The 15,785-nt window shown below is 34.7% G+C and overlaps 1 protein-coding gene and 1 non-coding gene across 7 annotated transcripts in view; one reads left to right on the top strand and one right to left on the bottom strand.

Annotated features, from left to right (window-relative positions):
• LOC6050782 (disintegrin and metalloproteinase domain-containing protein 10) overlaps window positions 1-15,785 on the bottom strand; it is a 199,274-nt gene that overhangs the window by 56,821 nt on the left and 126,668 nt on the right. The window lies entirely within an intron of this gene.
• Trnaa-agc lies at window positions 406-478 on the top strand. The gene has a single exon. It is a non-coding gene; the product is annotated as a tRNA-Ala (tRNA).

Genomic DNA, 15,785 nt, shown 5'->3' with positions numbered 1-15,785 from the left:
TCAAATTAAAAAAGGGGAAACATTTTATATAGAGCGTAAATATTTTTTTCTAAAAAGTAGTAACCTTTTTCTAAAAAGGTCCTAACCAGGTCCCAGAACCGAAAAGGACCTAATAAAAATATTTTAAGAAAAAAATATCAGAAAATCCGTTCTTAAGATATAGATTTTTGAATGTTTTACAAGACCTTTTACGACGAACTAATTATGAAAATATCTTCTTTCTTGTAGAAAAGGTACATAAACATAATGGTACATATTGAGTATAATATTCATTAAAATTTCATGAAAAAAATAGATTTGAAATTCACGGTTTTGTTTAAGGTAGGGCACAAAACAATTCTTTTTTTCAGTTGAAGAAACAAAATAAAGTTGATTTTCAATTAAATAAATCAATAAATTTCACAAGGGGATGTAGCTCAGATGGTAGAGCGCTCGCTTAGCATGTGAGAGGTACGGGGATCGATGCCCCGCATCTCCAGATAATCCTTTTTGATTTGTTTCTAACTCAGCCAGTTGATTTGCGGAGGGGCTATCGAGTGGGGGAAATCCAATTAAATTGAATGCTCTCATCACGACTGTCGGGAGGTATTGAATAACTGCGTTCACGGTACAGATCAACGCACACGATTTATGGCCAGTTGGTCGAATTATAATCCAACCAGTTGCGGGTTGCGTTGACGGGCAAAACCAGTTGATCATATTTCCCTACACTGCTGTGACGGACTTGGGACGGGACGAGAACCGTGTTTCGTGGGAGGGGGGTCGCTGACTGTTACACTCTCGGATAATGAACACAATTACGTAATTACTTCGAGCAATAAATTAAGCGTTGAATAAAATATGAGATTTTGAGGCGCATTTATGCTCATGTTCTCAGGGCTTTAATTTTTATTTTCCGCTGCCCTCAGCTTAACAAAAGCATAAACGATGGCGCGAAAAAAAATACCGGTGCATTTCCTCAGGCCCAAAATGAGAGGCAAACATTTCACAGACAATTGAATTTGCTAGTTTTTAAATACTTAAATAAAATCGAAACACAATGTTATCATTATTCTATAGTTTGTTTTCAGATTAAATTAAAAATAATAAAACTTCAATTCTAAATCCACTTGTCTATGCCATTCGTGAGTCCAGCTCCCACACGATTTCGTTACCATAGCGCACTGCACATGATCTGCTCAAATTTAATGTGCATTCATTTGTGTGTTATAATTGCAATTGCACTAATTAAAATTACACCCTCTTTCCCTGTCTCCCTCTGGCCAGCAGTCGCCTCACACATGCACCTGGAAGGGGTCTCACACTAAAACGCTCAGAAATGATGGTTGGACATCGCTTGTGTGCAAAATACAGAAGCATTGTGGGGGTCGTCCATAAAGTACGTACACACAATTTTAGAAGTTTTTGCTCAGTAAAAATTAACAAAAGTAAAAAAAATATCATAATTTTTGAAGTGATATTACAGTATTTACGAATGACCCTCCAACGGTAGCTCGCCAAATCCAATTTATGCTATTTTAACGAGCCCAAATGGGTTTTAAACGCTGCTGCTGCCGCTACTCTATGGTCGTGAACCAGGTGAACCCGGAGGGGCCCTTCCCCTCCCTAGAGGACACCTCTAATGCAGTAATACCTGTCACAGTACAGAAAGAAAAAAATGCAAAGAAATTTAAAAATTTATATTTAAATTAAAAAAATCACAAAAACTTTTGATCAAAATGAAAACAAAATTAAATTTCTGTCAGCCTTTTTTTCTCAGTGCAAATTTTAAACTAGTGCTATTGATGTGGTGTCTGAGTAGTGAATGGGAAAATTGGGTTTTGTTTTGCTCCAACCTTTATTTTTGGGTGGATTTAGCTAGTAACATTGGCAACGGGATCAGGTTTCGTAACGCGAAAATAGAGCGGTCTGCACCAGCTAGTGTATGCGGTGGTGGTGCCGTATTGGTCTTTTACCACCCCTTAAATGGAATAATCTATGCACGAGAGGAAAAAAAAAGGTTTGGCAGCCATAATAAATTCAGCAATATTGTTTGGAACAAACAAGCTGTTGTAAATCGATGAATTTTCAATTGTTGCATGATAAAGCGTCGATAGACAATAAACAAACAGTTATTAATTGAAGTTTGTTTTGTCTGCTTTTGATATTTGTATATTTTATAACAATCAATCTATTGTAATCATTGTAGACGAATACAATAAACCAAAACAGAACAAGCAAAAACAAATGTTCAAAGAATTCAAATTAATTTTTATCAATAGAATTAAAACAAAACAGGTGAACATTTTTAATTGAAAAAAGAAAAAAATAATTCGCTCTGCAGTGCTTAATTATGTAGAAGAAAAAAAGTATTCCAGAAATCGTGAATTTCGTATCATAAAAACGTGAATGATCGCGATATTAACTTAACGAATTTTGAGCTATGACTGATGGGTACAAATAATTAATAAACCGTGAATAAAAATCATGACTTACCATGATCGATATCGCTAGTAAACGTGAATAACGTTCATGACTTCATTAAATGTGTGCATGCGGTCATGAACAAATTTCATGATTTTAGGAATAAAAATCATGATTAAGAACAAAATAACGTCATGATTCGAATTCCCGGACGCTTCGAAACCCGGACACCTTCTCTTGTTTTATCAATTATTTGGATATAAGTTCGCATTATGAATGTCAAAACTGTGTTATTTGATGAATTCTAACATTAACTTTCATTTAATGTTTGTTTAAACGCTGTAGTTAATGTCAAAAAATTAAATAAAATAAAATTATAAGATTACCAAAAATGCGAAACATTTCACGTGAAATATTTCATAGGCGTCCGAAGCACCGGGAAGGCAAAGCAGAAATTTATGGTTTTGATTTCCTTAAATTCTAGCAAATTTTTATATAAAATATCGATTGTTTTGATGTTAACAGCTTATTTGAGACCTAAAGAATGCCATTCACTAACATTTCAAAAAAAGTGTCCGGATTTAAAATCAGCTTTTATCAGTGTCCGGGATTCGAAGCACAACAAGTCATTTTAATTTTCAAATTCAGATGAAAAATTGTTAGAAAAGACATATTTTGCATGCATTCTCTTAAAACTGACTCTTTATACTACATCCTGATGATATTTCTTCATTTCTAACTTATTAAATGAGTTTTTGTCAGCTATAACGAAAATGATATGCTACTAAGTGTCCGGATTTCGAATCATGACGTTATGATGGAGATCTTAAAAATGTTTTAATCACAATTTGGCACTTACTTCACTTTGCATTATGAAGGCAGTTTCTATGAAAATTCTTAGATCAAATGATTTTTAAATCAAATTTAATTATATTGACAAACTAATGATGCAAAATGGCTTCTTTGGGTATACTGAAGGCACAAAAAAGTTTCAGCCGGATTGAAAAATACAAAAATAAAAATTTATAAAACGACCGATTTCGTAGAGAATTGCTCAAGAATAAACATCAACGCTTTATCTTCAAAATGCAAAAGTGTCATGTAAAATATAAGGGATGTGAGTAAATCTCAGCTCTTTTTGTTTTTTTCTGAACTATTTGGCGTCTTTGACAAAGTTAGGGTTATGATTAGGACTTTTCACAAAAAGGCACACGAAAAAACCATATTTTATTTCACTTTTTACTACTAAAACTTTAATTTCAAATTAGTTTTCTAATTTTCGAAATTTTTTATATGTTTAAGGAAACTGAAAGAAAGCTTCTTCTGCGCTTGAGTTTCCTTAGTGCAAAATCTGGTACTGGAGATAAGGGTTTTTAAATCATAATTTTGGAAAAAATCGAAAATAATGCAAACTAATTTTTAAATGTCAGAATCATAAGCAACTCAATACTTTTTTTGATAGAGTGAATTGAAGTTACAGGCAATTTAGATGAAAAATTTCGAAACATGTTCAATGTTTTGAAATTTTAAAATTATTTATGACTAATATTTTTGAAAGGCAGGGCAAATTTTCAACATCTATCTTTTTTAACATTGTTGATCGGACTGCTGGTTGCGGAGATACAGCTTCATAAACTTTAATTTAGTGAAAAATGGGGTTTTCTCAGTGTCATCTAACTGCCCCTCATTTTTCAACTCGTGATAACGTCATGATTCGAAATCCGGACACTTAGTAGCATATCATTTTCGTTATAGCTGACAAAAACTCATTTAATAAGTTAGAAATGAAGAAATATCATCAGGATGTAGTATAAAGAGTCAGTTTTAAGAGAATGCATGCAAAATATGTCTTTTCTAACAATTTTTCATCAGAATTTGAAAATTAAAATGACTTGTTGTGCTTCGAATCCCGGACACTGATAAAAGCTGATTTTAAATCCGGACACTTTTGCTTCGAATTCCGGACACTCGTTTTTGCTAATGAATCGCACAAATTTGGACTGAAATGTTAGTGAATGGCATTCTTTAGGTCTCAAATAAGCTGTTAACATCAAAACAATCGATGTTTTATATAAAAATTTGCTAGAATTTAAGGAAATCAAAACCATAAATTTCTGCTTTGCCTTCCCGGTGCTTCGGACGCCTATGAAATATTTCACGTGAAATGTTTCGCATTTTTGGTAATCTTATAATTTTATTTTATTTATTTTTTTTTGACATTAACTACAGCGTTCAAACAAACATTAAATGAAAGTTGATGTTAGAATTCATCAAATAACACAGTTTTGACATTCATAATGCGAACTTATATCCAAATAGTTGATAAAACAAGAGAAGGTGTCCGGGTTTCGAAGCGTCCGGGAATTCGAATCATGACGTTATCTTGGAAACTATTGGTTCGATTTTCAATGTTGGAAAACCAAACCTTTGTAAATGTTCTCCTCTCTTGTATAAAAGTAAACTTTTGAAAGGGTTAATAACATTTATTTTGGACTTTTTCAAATGTTGCGCTAGATTTTTTATATTTCGAAATATTTTTATAGAAAACAGCAGCAAATTTCATAAAAAATACATTTTTAAACATTGAAAATGGAACTTTTATAAAACTTTTGAGATATTCAAAATAACAATCTTGGATCTGTGGTTAGTGTCTGCAATAATTTACTGGATACTGAAAGTCGAAAGAATAGAATATTTTCAATGATAAATTTGTACATAAGAACCAGAAAAATCATATCGTAAAACATACGTTTTCTGTTCCATTTTGTTTTTTGTCTGTTTGACTAAAATTATGTTTTTTTTTTACTTATTAGAAGTGCTGGTGTCAATTTTATTCAGGAAGATAAAAACACAAAAACGAAACACATTGTTAGAATAGAACAAAATATTTAACAAATTTCGAAAAAAAAATGGGAATCTATATTGAAATTGATTCAAACAATGTTCAGATTTTTAAAGTTTTTTTTTTTTTGGGAGGGTGATCCAGCCGCACATTGTTGATGTCGAAACCTCTAAACTGGGCCCTCGTCCTGTCACGTCCGTCAGTAGTCTTGTCGTACATTACAACTAGAACCAGATCTGCCAATGAATTAGTACACTTCGACCAAATAAACACTGATGCTGTATGGATTTGACTCTAGAATAAATGCACAGTTGTGTGTTATTTATAAGTCCAAAATGTTCAATTATTCATATAAGTCCAAATTTTCATTTGCGGATAACTACCTAACTTGAATTGAATACAAGATTTAAAGTAACATATTCGAAAGCTACTCTTATCTCAAATCCCCGACATTTTAATTAATAGCCAAAAAATCTAGAACGTTTCTTTTAAAACCTGTCTGGCTTCTTAAAAAAAAAAAAAAAAACAAAAAAAATAGATTAACATTTCATATTTTACAAGTCGTGAATTGAAAAAGAGACGACCATTTGATCGCCTGAATTCCAGTAGATCCTCGATTCGCAACAATGGTCGATACAATCATAATCCGACAGTCGTTAGTTCAACAGATCGACGAATTTAGTCCGATATCATTTCACTATTGATTGATCGAGACTCTATGGAAATTTTGACAAATCAGAATGGTTTTTATGCTACTTGAATGAAAATCACCGATTCTGATAGGATTACTAAATTCACTATTACTAATTTTGTCCCTAAATAACTAAATGCAAAGTATAAAAAGTTGATATTTATAGTTAAAATCCTAAATTCTACAAAAACTGAATTTTAAAAAACCTGCATCCTAACCTGACAATGTGATATTTCCACTATCGGAGAACCTCCTTGTCTCGATGACAGCTTACCGGTCATCGATTAAGCCCTGAGACTGCGTCAAAGTGGGTTCTCGTAGCATGAAGTGGTGTCCATGTGTAAAAATGGAAGCTTCAGCAATATACTGAAAACTTCGATTTTAATTTCACATCGGATCAAATCATACTCTTTGCCAAATAAGCATCAAACCTATGATACTCATTATGACAAAGCCCAGGGAACAATGTTCAGATTTTTAAAGTTGAATTAATATCGGTGCTGAATTTATTATTTTAAATTCTAAACAACTCTGCAATGTTCGTTATTTAAAAAATAAATAAAAATCTTGCTTTTCAGGGCTCGAGCTGCGATGTGGAAGTGCTAAAATAATCGCGTTGAGTTTTTACTCATAATCGTACTTTTCAAAGTAAAATCGAGTTAGACTTGCGATTCCTTTCCGTAGGGTCGTAAGAATTTTCGCGTCCGCCGTCGGTGTGTGTTTTTCGTGTTTTTCGCGTGCGTGTGTGCGTGTGAAGGTGCGGCTGGCTTTGGCTATCCCGATGACAGTTGAGCCAGTCAGATTTGCGATTCCTTTCCGTAGGGTCGTAAGAATTTTCGCGTCCGCCGTCGGTGTGTGTTTTTCGTTTTTTTTCGCGTGCGTGTGTGTGCGTGTGAAGGTGCGGCTGGCTTTGGCTGTCCCGATGACATCTAGCGAGTTCGATTTGACCCTATCAAAACCCTATCATACCATTTCAGCTCGATACAGATCGAAACTCGTCGTTCGCACCGTTAATCAGTACTTCACTAAACATCGACCATTTAAAACTCGTAAAATCATCTCAAGTTAAAAGTTACATTGTTTAATCCTTTATTCTTTTATTACAAATGATTTTGGTTCTATCTTTCCACAGTCGGCTGTCTAAGACTAAACCATTTCATTTAAAATTTAACAACCGATAAACGGGAAATTTCTCATCCGCAGCATCCGATTGCTTGCCTTGAGAATAAAATATAATACCTTTCAACAAACACTATGATTTTGGGTCGCATCATCATCTTCTATGATGAATCCTGACCAAATACCCTTCCCTACTAACAAATTTTTAGGTTCCTGGCGCTCGTGGGGTGTAAGCACAGAGTAAATCAGCTGCCCTAGTAGCAACTTGCGCTAACTAACATTCCCGTCCCTTAAAATCGAGGTCTACAAACTGACATGGCGGGCGCCGTTGGTGGCCAATGACTGTTACCTATTCGCAACTGATCTAGCTTTAGCAATCATGGTGTTTTATCTTTTCAGCGCATTCATACATGCTGTTGATAAGGGAAACACCACTAGATCGTCGAGGCCTATAATCAGTAGTGCTGAAAGGATATTACGGTTCTGTTCAGCAACGGAGGGGCAACCATGGGTGATCTCTCATGCTCATGCTCATGCTCATGCTCATAATCGTACTTTTCAAAGTAAAATCCTCTGGAAAAGTCTTTGTCGAACAAGCCAGCCACTGTAATAAAAGTTATCACTTTACCCACCGACGTGCCTTCCAATCAGCAATGATATAGGAAAGACTTTATACATCTATATCAAATACCTCCTCTACTGTGAAGTCAATACACCAGCTAGTGCCTTTTAACTCTTTGTTTGAAACATTCAGGAATTATAGGGACAATATTCTTAAAATATTGAAAACTGAAATTTTGAAAACACAAGAAAAAACTCAAAGTCAAATTTCCCACCGTGTCCCTCCATTGCATAGAGTTCACCACCCTCTCTACACATAAGCCACTCTCCATTGCGGATTAGCGACTAGTGGCATTTGCCGCTTTCAGCGGTCTTGTTTTTACGGGGCTTGCCCGTTTTTGCTAAAAGTTGTGGATTTGGTGGCATTTGGGTCAGCCAGCCAGCCAGCGCCCGATCCAATCAGCGAAAGGGGCGATTGATTCCCAACCACGATTTTGTTTTTCGATTGGGGCGAATTTTCAAGCTAAATTGATTTTGGGGGTATTATGAAAAAAGGATTATATGTTCAAGGCAATTGATTTAAACCGCGGAAATTGTATCGCTCAACAAATATTTTTTTGGATATTTTGCTTCAGACTTTTGGGAGTCAGAATTTTACAGCAATTCCAAACCTCTCTTTCAAATAACCTCCAACATTAATATAAGGCTACCATGCACTGGTCACGTGCACCCAAAACCAACGACTAAAGAGAGCAAAAAAAAAATAATACTCATTCCTAATTTAGCAACGCTATACCGACTAAAATTCCGGAAAACGTGCCCGGATGATGGCAGACGGCGGAGCCTCTTAAATTTGGATAATTTCATTAAAAAGTTTTTACTCCTCGTTCGTTGTGTAGTTTTGGGCGAAATTTTTTCCGGTGAAATGCGCTCTACCTCCTGGAATTTATAACGTGTGTTTATGGCTCTCTGTTTTTTTAGGCTGTGAGTATCGTTGGCTCAAAGTTGGTCTCCACTGGGAATGGATACTAAAATTTTTATGTGGAACTTTAATTAGAGGATAGTTGGTCGTTTGCTAGTGATACACAGTGTGATGATTTTTCGACAAAATCTACGAAAAAAGATTCAAAATAGCATCACAAATTATCCTGCATTTTAAGTAGATGTACCCCAAACCTTCATCACAACCACCAACTTAACCGAAACTGCACTCTGGGCGAACATTCCAGTGAGTTCAAGGCTAGCTGGCTATGCTACCCGTAAAGCTCTCCCCCTTCCAAAACTTTCAAAGAGGATTTTCAGTTTCATTTTCATCATCATGCTGGGAAAATTGAACCATATTTTCCATTCCGTTCCGTAACGCGAAACAAGCGCGCATTTGAGGAACTGGTCCTTGGACCAAAAAAAAAGCACACACTCCAGAGAGAGTGGCAAGCTTTTGCTTACATCATGGAGCAGCGAGTGTCAAGCTCAATAGCGCCATCAGGCGGGAGATTATGAAAAATGAATGTTTACTGGAGCAGCGCAGTTTGCATCGCACATTCCGGAGGGGAGGACTGCTTTGGCGAAGAGGGGATCAACCTAGCTGAGAACCCACTTGGAGTGGCGGTGCAGTTTTGGAGAACCTTGGACAGGTCATGGAAGAAATTTTGGGTTGACAAATTTGTGAAATTTGTTTTTGTTTTCCTTGTAACTGTTATTTTACTTAAGTTTTTATTATACGAAGTTACATTTTTTATACTTTTTTGTTTCCAAAAATTATTTTAGCAAATTAAAAAAAAATCCTACTTTTAGTTTTGATTCTCATAATGGTTTTCTAGCATAAATAACTTACTTAACTTACTTCTAACCAAAAAAGAAAACAGTTTTCAATTGATTGAATGAGGTTTTAGCCACCATTCTTTTAGTGAAAATGAAGTTTTCGAGGATGCATTGGAACACCCTCTACCATATGGAGAAAAAATCTCGATTGTGAAAAATGTGGATATTAGCCGCTCTTTCAATGATGGACGGTTAAATGGTCATAGCTTGAGGCAGGGTTGCCAGATCTTCGAACTATTAGACTCAGCCGGAAGGTCTCTCCATTATTTATCAAACACTAAGTCGGATGATGGATCCGGAAACCATGTATGTAGAGATAAGAGACATCTAGCTCTTAAAAATATATACATATTACCTGAGTGTTTAGAACATTAGGCAGGGTTGCCAGATCTTCGAACTTTTGAACTCTTGGCAAAAATCTATTGATTCTTTAGCCAACGAAAGGTCGCATGTTGGATCTTGATAGAATTTGTCAAAAGATCAATGAGATCCAATTAAAAAAGTAAATAAATATCACTTAGTCGATCATAAATTTTAACAGGGTTGCCAGCTTTAAGACTCGTTGGGAAGGTCTTTCGTTTTTTTTTAATGAAATTGCAATAAACAACTGTTTGCAAAAAAAAAAGTCTGTCAAATGTCTGATCAAATACATTAAAATGGTGTTTTAAAATTCAAAAATGTGTATATTTTTAAGGATTTTTTTGATCGATTTGAAATCTTCGGCAAAGTTGTAGGAATTGAAGAGGACTACACTGAAAAAATTGATACACGTAAAAAAATTGTGATTTTTAAAAAAAATTCAACACTTTTTTAACTAATTTCATTTATTTATATGATTTAAGGGACATATATGCCATCTTTTCATCAAATTCCAGAATATGCAAAAAAATAAAATTATTCTAAATTACATTAAATTGTGGCGAGCGGATTCCCTATAGGTTCAAATTAATTATTTTATTCATTTTAAAATGTTAGGGTTGATTTTCAAATTATTGTTTTTGCATGATCAGAAATTTACAGAAATGTTTCTTTTATTTTAAGTTGAAAAGCGAAAAAAATCTCATTTTTCCTTTACTATCTTTGCAATTATGATATTCATCAGGAAATGGTGACAGATTTCGTTTCAAAAAAAAAAGTGCAATCTTACATCAGAAAATGATGATTATTTATCAGTTTCTGATTAATTTTCATCAGGTTTAAATTTTTCCATTTTTTGTAAGTAATATTACTGAAAACAGAGGTAATATTACACTATTTTCTGTGTAAATATGAAAAAGACAAAAGTTACTATTTTTTCTGTCTTTTTCATATATACGTATCGCCGTATCAATAAAGTTAAAAAAACAGAATGTAGGGCATTTTCTAAGCCTTTCGTTTTTTTTTTTCAAAAATGACAAACAAGCACATTTTTTTAAACTACGAGTTTTTTTTCGAAAAAGTTATCAATGAATTGCTTTAATTTGAAAACGGTGCAAGTTTGAGCAATTAGGATTGCAAATTTCAATTATACATTAATAAATGAAGTTTTTTTTCGATTTTTTTTTAAATCTTGATGTTTCAAAAAGTTATAATTTGGTCAAAGATGCTTAGCCTATTCTAGAAATTTTTGAATAGAATACATTTTATGTTTCCTAAATCATATCAAAAATTATAAAAACATTTTTTTTCTGGAAATCAACACTATTGACAAAAAGTTATTTCAAAAATCAGCAATTTTGTCCAGTGTTTATTTTTTGTGACGGAATCCACGCCGTAAATGCCAAATAGATCAAAAAATCCTTCAAAAGAAACAGATTTTTAAATTTACCATTTTTGTATGGGTAGCTGCCATATTTGTATGGAAAATGAAATAAGAAAACTGACGATGCAAAATTGCTTCTTAAAAATTTCGGCGGAATTTTGAAGGAGGTCACTTTTATCACAAATTGTCATTGGTTCTGACGATTTTATACCTTTAAATATTTATATTGAACAAGCTCTTCCCGGCAAACTTCGTTCTGCCCTATTCGGTTTCCTGACGTTTCTTGCTTGTTTGCTAATTCAGCCTCCTGTGATCAAAATTTGAGTTTACGCTAATTTTCCCATACAAACGACAGACGCTCCGGAATCGGTTACAGAGTGGCCAAAGTGTCAATTAGTTAGCATAAGAACCTTCCTTGGGCTTATACGAACTCAACGCAACAAAGAGCACATCGATCCGACGCTCCGTATTGAACTGATTCGCGTTCGAACAAAACCGTCGAAATTTTTTATATATATATATTGAATTTAAAAAAATCTAATATTTTGATGAAAAAATACAAAACACATTGCATTACACAATCAAGAATTGAAATAGCATTTTTCGAGGGATAAAAAACCAGAATCTACAACATTTAAGCATAAGCATAAGCATAAGCATAGGTGCCCACCCGCAGTTGCTACTCCGTTATTGACCAGGACCTCCAGAAGTTACATCCACGAGCCGTGGAAGATGAGTGGGTGCTATCTTTCCTCGCTTCGCAACTTCTCAAAGGCCCCTATCATGCTGATCAATACCGGCGCCGGCCACGACCAGTGGTAGGGTCACGGGGAAGTGGATGGGAATGTTAGTCCGATACTTGAGTGATAGAGACCGCCCAATCGACTGCTTCTCCGACAAAGTATCACATGAGTTTTGAGGGGGTTAGTAGATGGGTATGAGGTCAGGATTCACGAGTGGCAGTGATGTGACCATGAGCATTTTGTTTATCGGTTGAAATTTTTTAAATCTTAGGCAACCGGCTGCGGAAAGATAGATAATCGATTATTTAAAATAGTTTATTTTTATCGTACGCGTGCCAGCCGAGCAGTAGTGCTATGGGCTGGACTTATCAGTATATTTTTACTGTTTTTACCATTTAGATAACGCGAGCAAATTTCAAAAATAGTAAATAAATGACGCTTTACTCTTCATAAAATTGATAGTTTGATGAGTTAATACTAAAACTGAATGTTGGAATAAATTTTTACGATCATTTACGACGAAAATTATCGCGAGAAAACAGGACTGCGCGTCCCCATAAGCACTGCACTTATGAAGGCATTATTCGATTATTATGACCAATCACCCCATGCACACAAACAGCGACACAAAAGAGACGAAAATTATCGCGAGAAAACAAAACTGCGCGTCCTCAGAAGCACTGCACTTATGAAGGCATTATTCGATTATTATGACCAATCACCCCATGCACACAAAAAGCGACACAAAAGAGACGAAAATTATCGCGAGAAAACAGGACTGCGCGTCCCCAGAAACACTGCACTTATGAAGGCATTATTCGATTATTATGACCAATCACCCCATGCACACAAACAGCGACACAAAAGAGACGAAAATTATCACGAGAAAACAGGACTGCGCGTCCTCAGAAGCACTTCACTTATGAAGGCATTATTCAATTATTATGACCAATCACCCCATGCACACGAACAGCGACACAAAAGAGACGAAAATTATCGCGAGAAAACAAAACTGCGCGTCCCCAGAAGCACTGCACTTATCAAAAAAACCAGAATCTACAACATTTAAAGCAAAAACAGTTTAATTCACCTTAATTTCGAATATAGAGTTATGGAGCATTATCACACTTTTTGCTTGAATATAAAACAAATTAAGATTTTAATTTGAAATTTAGTTATTTTTCGCAGCAATTTAATCTTAAGTTTTGACTGTTCAACTAGTTTAATTTACTTTATTTGTTTTGTTAAATTTTTCAATGTTCATTTAATAATCTGTTGTTGTAGTGCACTTTCTTAAACTTTATAATTTATTTTTAATATATTTTTATCTTCTGATTTGCTTATCAATAAACACATGTTTTCAATTTAAAGATCACATTCAGTTCTCAACTTCATTCTTCAAATTAGGACTTTAAGCTTGTTTTTTTTATGAATCTTTCTATGAGTTTCAGTTTTTTTTAAACTCAAATCTTTGATTGATTAGTAAATTGTCAGTAGAAGTTACCTCAAATTTATCTCTCCCAGATTCCACTTGTTTTGAGGCGGGAAGTCCCTGCAAATGACGATGATAAATCTGATTACGCTCCCAGTGGTTGACACTCCCCTATTTCTCCACTGCATCCGAGTGCAAAAAGTGGGAAGATGCAATTTCAGATGCTTCTGCATATTCCATACGAGCGCTGACAGTTTGCAAAAACTACTCTCCCCTTTTCCATTCTTTGTTCCACTTCAAACGATCAAAACTTCCATTTTTCATTATGAGTGAAAAGAAAACTGTCTTTTTCACAGTCGTACTCATCGTCGTGAAATGCAAACACACACACATAAACAAAGCGCGGCATAAATATTCATTTAGCGGGGGGAGAGAGCCTTTTCATAAACTGGAAACGATTTAGCACATCAGAAAACTTTCGATTTTTTTGTTGTTCCTTCTCTTTATTTAAATTTTCCTCCTGCTGGGAGCAGCGAAAACCTTGTTCGCAACGAATAGTGTGCGCGTCTCTTGACGATGATTCCTTCCGTCATAAATAAGCCACAGGAAAAGTGGCAGTGAAAATGGAAAATGTGAACCAAGCCGAGAACGAGGACGTCTCCGCGTGACTTTGCATCAGCGTCGGAGTTTTTCCCGGAGTGAGGGGAAAACGCTGTCTCGAGAGCTTGGCAGGAAAGTGAAGAGCTTTCAGAAGGGAAATAAATAAATAATAAATATTTTAAAATAGCTTAATTTTAGCTGGCCAGCTTGGAGCGGTTAGAGCTCTCCGAGCTTTATCGTGCATAAATTTGGCGTAAGTTTTTCAGATCTGAGAAAAGTTGGAAATGAAATCGTGCTCAAATATTTACCAGACGAAATTGATTTGACAGTTTTGCGTTGAGAAGCTTTTAGCAGAACTTGTTGGTGAGTTTTTGGATTAAGATCAATTCTTGCGAAACATAATTAATTATTCATTTCTTCTTCCCCCAGAAAAAGGTCGACAATGCGATTCCGAAAATCTGCCCCAATCGACAAAGCAAACCGAATTTGCAATCAGCTTTCTTCTCGATTGTGTTTGCACTTGAATGCACAAAATTGGTTCAATTTATCACCTAGAGAAGGCTCAATCCCAAAACACCCGCACCCGAAAACAGCAGCAGCTTGGCCTTACAATAAAGTTTGAGAGACCGACATGCATTGAATACAAATTTAATTGAAATCAGAAAAAGTGAACCCACACCCACTTTAGGAAAAAAGAGGGGGGAAATGGCACATAACAAAGAAAATGCCTTTTAGCAATCAGGCCTGGTTCCCAGGACGTCTTCCCCTCGCTCAGCAATAACACAAGGCAGGGGGAGCACAAAAATAACAACTGAAACACATTCTACATTATTGCCAACATGCAATCCGGACCCTTCCGCCCTTCCTGAGAGCACACTCAAACCCAACTGATTATGAAATGCCGTTTTATTTCTCCATGACCACCCACAATGTTTACGTGTGCTATTTAAGTTGGCAATTTAGTGCCGATCCTTTCTTTGTGGGATGGCTTTTTATTTGAGAACAAAACACAAGATGAAATGTAGAAATAACACAATTTGCTAAAAAAAAAAAGAAATGCTCAATAAAAACTGCTATTTATTATCTCACAATATTTTTTTTTTATTTCAGAAAGGCTCACCCACTGCTTGTTTTTGAAACAGAACACAAGATGAAACGTTAAAAAACACAATTTGATAACAAAATACGGCATTGCAAAACTCTTTCAAAAATACTATTTTTTAACAAACAAAATATATCCTCGAATTGATTTTGAAACAGAACACAAGATGACCCGTTAAAATAATACACATTGTTAAAGAATATGGAAACGCTAAATAGAACTTAACAAAAAGCTTTTTAATATTAATCAATTATTGTTCTTACTTGTAGAAATACTAACCCTATAATTTATTTTAAAACAACACAAGATAAAACGTTGAAATAATAAAGTTTGATAAAAAAAAAACGTAGCCAAAATCAATCAAGAACTCGAAAAATTTACAATTTTGGATAAAAAAAAGTTATTCCACAGTTTTTTTTTCTATTATTCTGTTATCTTTCCCATCTTCTTCTGCTCGGGATCGCACATCACGATTAAATAGCATAATTTGATTTTGTTTAAAAATGCAATGCCTTAAAGAACTCTTGCTATTTAATATTTTACAATTATTGTTCTTATAATTAAAAATGTTCTCACCTTGCTTCACTTTGAAACGGAACACAAGATTAAACGTTAAAAAACACAATTTGATAAAAAAAAGTGCAAGGCTAAAAATAACTCGATAAAAATTCTATTTTTTCTCAATTTTTATTCATATTTGTAAAAATGCTTACCCTATGCTTGATTTTAA

The sequence above is a fragment of the Culex quinquefasciatus genome, chromosome 2 (genome assembly GCF_015732765.1).
Source record: "Culex quinquefasciatus strain JHB chromosome 2, VPISU_Cqui_1.0_pri_paternal, whole genome shotgun sequence".
NCBI lineage: Eukaryota > Metazoa > Arthropoda > Insecta > Diptera > Culicidae > Culex > Culex quinquefasciatus.
This window is presented reverse-complemented; position numbering and strand designations above follow the sequence as displayed.